Raw genomic sequence first — 8,325 nt, 5'->3', positions numbered from 1 at the left:
AGTACAGATCTACCTACTTTACAGATCCCTCCTTGGTACACCATTCCCCCCCCTCCAGTACAGATACCCCCCCCCCCTTGGTACACCCCCAGTACAACTCCCCCTCCCCTTCCCTACCTTAATACAGGTTCTTCCCTATTACAGAACCCCTTCCAGTACAACTCCCCCCATTGCAACTTCCCCCAGTACAAATCTACCTACTCTACAGATCCCTCCTTGGTACACCATTCCCCCCCCCCCCAGTACAGATACCCCCCTTGGTACACCCCCAGTACAACTCCCCCCCGCCTTCCCATCCTTAGTACAGGTTCTTTCCCATTACAGAACCCCTTCCAGTACAACTCCCCCCATTGCAACTTCCCACAGTACCTACTCTACAGATCCTTCCTTGGTACACCATCACACCCCCCACCCCTACCAGTACAGATACCACCTCCCCAGTGCAGTTCACCACAGTACAACCCCCTAGTTCAGATCCCACTTCCCAGTATAGATGTCTCCCCCCAGTACAGATCTTCCTCCCCTTAGTGCAGATCCCCCCTACACCAGTACATGTCTCTCCCCTCTGTACAGATACCCACCCCAGTACAAATCTATGCACAGTACAGATTCTCCGGTTAATACACCTTCTCCCCCAGTACAGATAACACTCCCCCACCCCTAGTACAGCTTCCTCCAGTACAAGCCCATAATACAGACCCCTCTCCCCCCACAGTATAGATCTCTCCCCCCAGTACAGATCTTCCTCCCCTTAGTACAGCTCCCCCAGTATAGATCCCCCCACACACACACACCAGTACATTTCTCCCCCCTCTATTCAGATACCCACCCCAGAACAACTACCCCCGTACAGATCTACCCCCAGTACAGATTCCCCCCTTGATACACCTTCTCCCCCCGGTACAAATATCCCTCTCCCACCCCTAGTACAATTTCCCCCAGTACAAGCCCATAGTACAGACCCCCTGACCTCCCATAGTATAGATCTCTCCCCCCAGTACAGATCTTCCAGTACAGCCCCCCCCCCCCCCCACACACACACACACACCAGTACATTTCTACCCTCTCCATTCAGATACCCACCCCAGTACAACTACCCCCTGTACAGATCTACTCCCAGTACAGATTCCCCCCTTGATACACCTTCTGCCCCAGTACAGATACCCCTCTCCCACTCCCAGTACAGCTTCCCCCAGTACAAGCCTCTAGTACAGACCCCCTCCCCTCCCACAGTATAGATCTCTCCCCCCAGCACAGATCTTCCTTCACTTAGTACAGCTCCCGCAGTACAGCCCCCCCCCCCCACACACATACACACACCAGTTCATTTCTCCCCCCCACACAGATACCCCCCCCCCCCAGTAAAACTCCCCCCAGTACAAGCCCCTAGTACAGATGCCCCCCCCCCCATTATAGATCTCTCCCACTAAATAGAGCCCCATCCAGTACATTCCCCCTCCAGTACAACTACCCCCAGTACAAGCCCCTAGTACAGATGCCCCCCCAGTATAGATCTTTCCCACCAAATAGAGCCCCACCCAGTACATTCCCCCTCCAGTACAGCCCTCCCCCACCCGTAGCACAGATTTCACCCCTCCATGAAGCATCCTGTGACCGAGCCAAAGAGACTACCCTAGATAACGCTCACATAATGCTGGGTCCATGTGATTGACAAAACTGAATTCCAACTAATTAAAAGGGGTAGGTGGGCTCTATCTGACTTGCGGCATCTTCTACTGCACATAGTGAGAAGCTCACAGTGTGCAGGGAAATCAGAGGAAGCCATTGCAGTCCAGGAGAGGAGCCAATACAACTGTGCGAGACTGAACTGTCCGGGGGCGCTCATTATTGCCTCCTAGAACATCATATCCAAAAGGCATCCAAATTTGATGGCTTTTTAGAAGCACGTATGGGCATCCTTATAGAGGTGGTTCAACATGAGCGCGTCCAGCGTCTAATTGCCTTATCGCCATTCTACTGGGGGGAGGGGGGCCGTCAGCCTTCTTTACATTAACCGTCCTGGCTGACAAACATATCAATTATCTATATTAGCAAGGAGCGCGCACGTCAGCTGTACACAATCATGGCTTGTGTTCCAGGAATCGGCAGCACCGTACAGAGAAATTAATTATAGAAGCTTTTTATTCCAGTTATTTTCAGGCGCAATTCCTTTCTCTTAGTCTTTATTACCTTTTCCCACCATTTTGTGGCATAAGGTAGATGGGTTATCAGTTTGCTATTTAACCACTTGCTGACCGCAGATAGCCGAATGACGGCTACACTGCAGGGGGCCAGTTCTGGTAGGGCATCATATGATGTCCTCCCAGAACGTGCTCTCCTGCGCGCCGCCGGGGGCGCACACCCGGCGATCTCCATGATTGCTGTGTCCTACGGACACAGCTGATCACGTGATGTGGTAAAAGGCCAATGACACGCTGATCTCCGGGAAATGCAATTGCCGGTTCTCGGCTGCACTTTCCTCACGCTGTCAGAGAGCGAGGAAAGTACTGCCGAGAACCGGCAGTTGTCAGAGCAGGGATCGGTGCCCTGATCAGTGCCCTGATGATCGCTGCCCAGCAGTGTCGCCCACCAGTTCCGCCCACCTTTGCCCAGCAGTGCACCCACCTGTGCCCAGCAGTGCACCCACCTGTGCCACCCAGCAGTGCCACACACCTGTGCTCAGAAGTGCCACCTACCTGTGCCCAGCAGTGCCACCCACCTGTGCCCACCCACATGTGCCCACCAGTGCCGCCCACCTTTGCCCACCAGTGCCACCCACCTTTGCCCACCAGTGCCCATCAGTGCAGCCCAGCAGTGCTGCCAGTCAGTGCCACCAGTCAGTGCCCAGTAATTGTGCCAGTCAGTGCCCAGCAGTTGTGCCAGTCAATGCCTAGCAGTGCCGCCAGTTAGTGCCCAGCAATGATTCCAGTCAGTGCCACCTATCAGTGCTCTCTATCAGTGCCACCCATCAGTGCCGCATATCCATGCCACCTCATTAGTGCTGCCTATCAGTGCTGCCTATCAGTGCCCATCAGTGCCGCCTATTAGTGCCCATCAGTGCTGCCTCATCAACGCACATCAGTGAAGGAGAAAAATTACCTGTTTGAAAATTTTTATAATAGAAACAAAGAAATTTTCAATTTTTTTGCAGTTTTTTTGTTTATAGCGCAAAAAGTAAAGTGCCCAGCGGTGATTAAATGCCACCAAAAGAAAGCTCTATTTGTGAGAAAAAAAATTATAAAAATTTCATATGGGTACAATCTTGCATGACCGCACAATTGTCAATCAAAGTGCGACAGCGCTGAAAGCTGAAAATTGGCCTGGTAAAGAAGGGGGTATAAGTGCCCTGTAGGCGAGGGGTTAAAAGACGTTCTCTAATCTAATCATATATCAGAATTAGAGGCAGGTTAAAAAAACGCAAAAAAAATGAAAGTTTAAATCCAGCCAAAACTTTTTGGCTTAAAAAAAAAAAAAAAAAACAGCAACACAAAGGGGTCTAAAACATTGGAGGGATGAATGTTACAAGCATTCGCTCCACCTCAACAAATCATTCCCTGTATTATGTCTAATAGATTTATTTCCTGTGATTGTCAGCGGCATCTAGTGGCCATTATGTGGTATTCTCCTAAATGTGATATTTCACAAATTACTGAATTATAGCCACTAGATGGAGGCAATGATGATAGAAATAAACGTATTTAAAACATTACGAATGCATTAAAGCCACTGCATCCTGCTTTTTCCCTGTGAGTTATAAATCCAATCTGCTATTCGTGAAACCAACACTGCACAATAATATCTCCTAGAATCCAACACGTTCAGGTCCCCATTCATTCTGTCTTTGCACAGTACTTCATAGCAGGGCTGCTGTTAGTAACCACAGGGCCCCTTACAGCCAACCTGACAGGGCCCCCCAAATGACGAGGACAGCCAACATAGCAGGGCCCCCCAAATGGCAAGGACAGCCAACCTAGCAGGGCCCCCCAAATGGCGAGGCCAGCCAACCTAACAGGGCCCCCCAATTGACGAGGAAAGTCAACCTAACAGGGCCCCCCAAATGGTGAGGACAGCCAACCTAACAGGGCCCCCCAAATGACAAGGACAGCCAACCTAACAGGGCCCCCCATCCCCCAAAAAAAAGTTTACTATGCTTTATTTATGAACACAGTGAGTGATTGCTACCGGTCACTCATTGTGTTCATTCAGGAAAGGAAGGAGTTGGTAAATTACTGGAACCAATCCCCTGTATGTCTCTCTCTGCAGCAGTTGAAAGCCAGTGGAGAGGGGGAGAGGAGGAGAAGAATCCAACTTTCAACTGCTGCAGGGGATCGGTTCCAATAATTGCCCCTCCAGCTGCCTGGGCCCCCCTGCTGGCCTGGGCCCCATACAGGAGGACTGGTGGTACCACCTTATCCACGCCCCTGCCTCATAGTTCATTCTTGGTCTTTTATTTGCCCAAGTATCATCATTTTTATTATCTCAAAGAATGACCTCGGTAAATATATTGGGAGCATTTGAAATTCATACTGAACCTTTGGGACTATCACCATTTTTAACACATTTTTACGGCCAATCGAAGAGAGTGAACCAATGGATAGTTTCCTCAAGTCGTCCTTCAACTCATTTATAAATGGAATGTAATTTGTCTGATATATACTCATTAAAGAAAGGGGATAGGTTAACACCTAAGTAACTCAGTTCCTTTTCCCTCCATACAAAGGGAAAAGCTTTCTGTAATATCTGTTTCTCTATCTTTGGAACATTGATATTTAATATCTCTGACTACAAGGGATTAATTTTCAAGTTTGATAATTCTCCATAGTATTTTAAAGTTTTCATTAGTTTGGGAAATGTTACTCTGGGGTTTGCTATGTAGAATAACATATCATATCGTCAGCATACGCCGCTACCTTATGTTCCACATCTCCTATCAAAAATCCCTTTGCGTCTATATTCCTTCGCACAGTCGCTAGTAACAGTTCCAGTGATATAACAAAGAGTAAGGGAAAAAGTGGGCATCCCTGTCTAGTTCCGTTATACATTTTAAAGGGCCGTGACAGCAAGCCGTTAACTTTGATCTCTGCTGATGGAGAACTATATAACGTTTTGATCCATTGTATCATTTTCGGTCCAATTTTCAATATTTCCAATGTATCAATCATGAATCCCCAATTTACCCTGTCAAAGGCTTTTTCTGTGTCGATCGATAACACAATCACCGGGGAATTCTCATTCTTGCTTTTTTTTTTGCAGAAGCAATGATCTTATTCCGTTATCCCTTCCCTCTCTCCCTGGGATGAAACCCACTTGATCTAAATGAATCCACTCAACTCTTTCATTCTATTTGCTAGGACCTTTGCATATAATTTTGTATCTATATTTAATAATGAAATAGGTCTGTAACTGGCGCAATGGGACAGATCTTTCCCCTCTTTCGGTATAATTGTAATCTATGCCTGCAGTGACTCCTCTTTCATTTCCACTCCCTCTCCTAGTGCGTTCATATACATATACATCTTGGGCACAAGTTGATCTTTGAACTTCCTATAATATCTCAACGCGTATCCATCTGGTTCGGGGCTCCTTCCTGCCGCTGTACTCTTTAATGCTGTATGGATTTCCTCCTGCAATGTAGGTTTATCTAAAACTGCTAACCTCTAGTCTAGGTAATCCAGCCTCTTTTAAGTACACCTGTCTTTTTTCTCACCTTTCTCCCACTAATTCAATCAGGTTCTTAGATTTTATTTGATATACATTACTATAGTATTTATGAAATGTTTTAACAATATTAATAGTTGAATATACCATTTCTCCCTTCTCATCTGTAATTTTCTCTATAAAGTTTCTCGATTTCCTTTCCCTCAACTTTCTCATTAAGTATTTTCCTGGTTTATTCCCCCACTGATATCTCTCTTTTGCTACCTTGTTAAAGACTCTTCTTGTTTCCTGTTCCATTAATTATTTTAATTCTTCTCTTTTTTGGGCTATCTTCTGTTGTATCTCTAATTCTATTTTCTCTTCATGTAGTTGTTATAAATCATATAATTCCTCAGTTAATAATCTTATTTTCTTTCCCTGTTCTTTCTTGTTTTTGGCCCCTATTGAGATCAGGATTCGCCTGGTATACAGTATGTCTTGTGCGCTTCCCAAATTGTTGTGACCAAAACCTCATTTGTCTCATAAGTGTAAAGTATTGATCTAATTCCTTCTTTATTCTTTTCTCCAACTCCACATCCTGTATAAGCATCTCATTTAGTCTCCATGGACTACCTTTATTCCAACCCCCTTCCAACCTTAATCTCATTGTGACAGGTGCATGATCTGATAGTGACATAGCTTCAGTTTTGGAATTTACCAAAGACTCTGTGGGGTTCATTTACTAAAACTGGAGAGTGCAAAATCAGACTCTCTCCTGCATAGAAACCAATCAGCTTCTAATCTCAGCTTGTTCAATGAAGCTTTGGCAATGAAACCTGGAAGCTGATTGGTTTCTATGCAGAAGTGAGTCTGATTTTGGACTCTCCAGCTTTAGTGAATAAACCCCTGTGAGTCTATGTTCTATCATCATGTAATCCAATCTTGAATTGAGAAAACGGTATAATCTCTGTCTCTTGGCTGTCTAATTCTCCACTAGTTAGGGCTCATGTACACGGGGCATTTGAAAAACTCTTCTGACCGCTGGAAACTGCTAGAAAACATAGGTTAAAAATGTCAGTTTAGCCACGTTTACCTACCGCATTTATGCACGTTTTGCTGCATTTATGCGCATTTGCGTTTAGAAGTGTTTTTAAAAGAGAACCTCTGGAGACCCTGCCAAATGCCCAGAACGCACTGAAAAATAGTAAATAATTAACTATTTCAGACATTTTGTGAGAAATAGAGAGAGCGGAAGCAGAGAGAGCACTACTTTCAATATTTATTGAAATATATTTTGAAATATATTGAATATGGCGGCCAAAATTGTAGTATTTCAAATATATGGCAATATATTTGGGAAGAATATTTTCAAAATATATTTCAAATATATTTTTCTTCCATATGGCATGGCAGGCATAATTTATAATGGCGCCTTTGAGGATGCAACATTATTTGAAATTCGACCTTATTTTTATTATGGAAACTAGGTCAGGATAACGTGTTATTTACAAGATGAAGATAAGCTGGCGACTGTCCACCCGCCTCCGCTATCTGGAGAGATTAGTCCATTATTACAGGACAGGCTCAACACGACCTGCCCTGTCATCTGTACAGGAAACAGGAAGTGAGGTCGCGTCATCGCGCTCACCACTTGTGATATGATGGGCTCAGACAGTGCAAACTGCTACATATTGTACAATGTACAACAACCACAACCATGAAAAAAAAGCCACTGTGGTTGGTCGCTATGGGTGAATGTGATGAGGTCGTCTGTAAAAATAATTTAACAATAAATAAAACTGATATAATCTAAATATTGTTGTATAATATTTGTTATTATTTATTATTAAATAATGTTTACTAATACATTTTCGAACCGGACATACAACCAAACCTCACCCTGCAGTCCATTTTGCAGGGCCAGAAGCTCAGTTTTTACTGAAAATCAGAATGATAGGAGTCTGGAGGCTATGTGTGGGTTCCAGGAGCATTGTGGTAACCCCCCACCCCCCATCCCTTTAACAATGCCTAAATTGATTACTGTATGCAACTAAAAGGAAAGTCTACTGATAGTATAGAAAGAGGATATCCAGCCATTCAAAGATCAACCTTCAGAATAGTTGCTGTGTACAGAGGAAAAGGATTTTTCCTTCATTCATTTGGGGACAAAGCTTCTGCTCTGGTGTTCACCAGGAGGATGGGATCAGTGTTGGCCATCTTTCAGTCAAGAGGGATATCAATTGTAGGGTACCAAGATGACCTTCTATTGTAGGTGGAGTCTTACTTGGATCTGGAACCCAACTTGTTCATCACCAACCCTACTCTGGTGGAGTTTGGGTGGATTTTAAGTCCTCCCTTAGTCCCTCACTTTGCCTAAAACACTTTGGGTTGGTCTTGGAGACAAACCAGGCCAAGGTGCTCCTTCCATTGGAAAACTGTGGAACTGTGGTTTGGTTCCTGAAGGTAGTCGTCCATTTGCCATTGCATGCAAGTTTTGCGTCTCATGGTAGTGGCCTTCAAAGTGATTCCTTACTGCATTTATCACTTCCCCTGGAATACTTGGGGCTGGTCTTGAAGACCAACCGGGTAAAGATGTTCCTTCCATTGAAAAAAACTACAGAAACTGCAACTTAAGGTTCACCTACTTCATTCTTGCAGGTGGTCCTCCAGTCACCACTCCATGCAAGT

The sequence above is a fragment of the Staurois parvus genome, unplaced genomic scaffold (genome assembly GCF_062004578.1).
Source record: "Staurois parvus isolate SC_StPar_1 unplaced genomic scaffold, SC_StPar_1.0 ptg002113l, whole genome shotgun sequence".
Lineage (NCBI taxonomy): Eukaryota > Metazoa > Chordata > Amphibia > Anura > Ranidae > Staurois > Staurois parvus.
The sequence above is the reverse complement of the archived record's forward strand: the minus strand, read 5'-3'. Positions refer to the sequence as shown.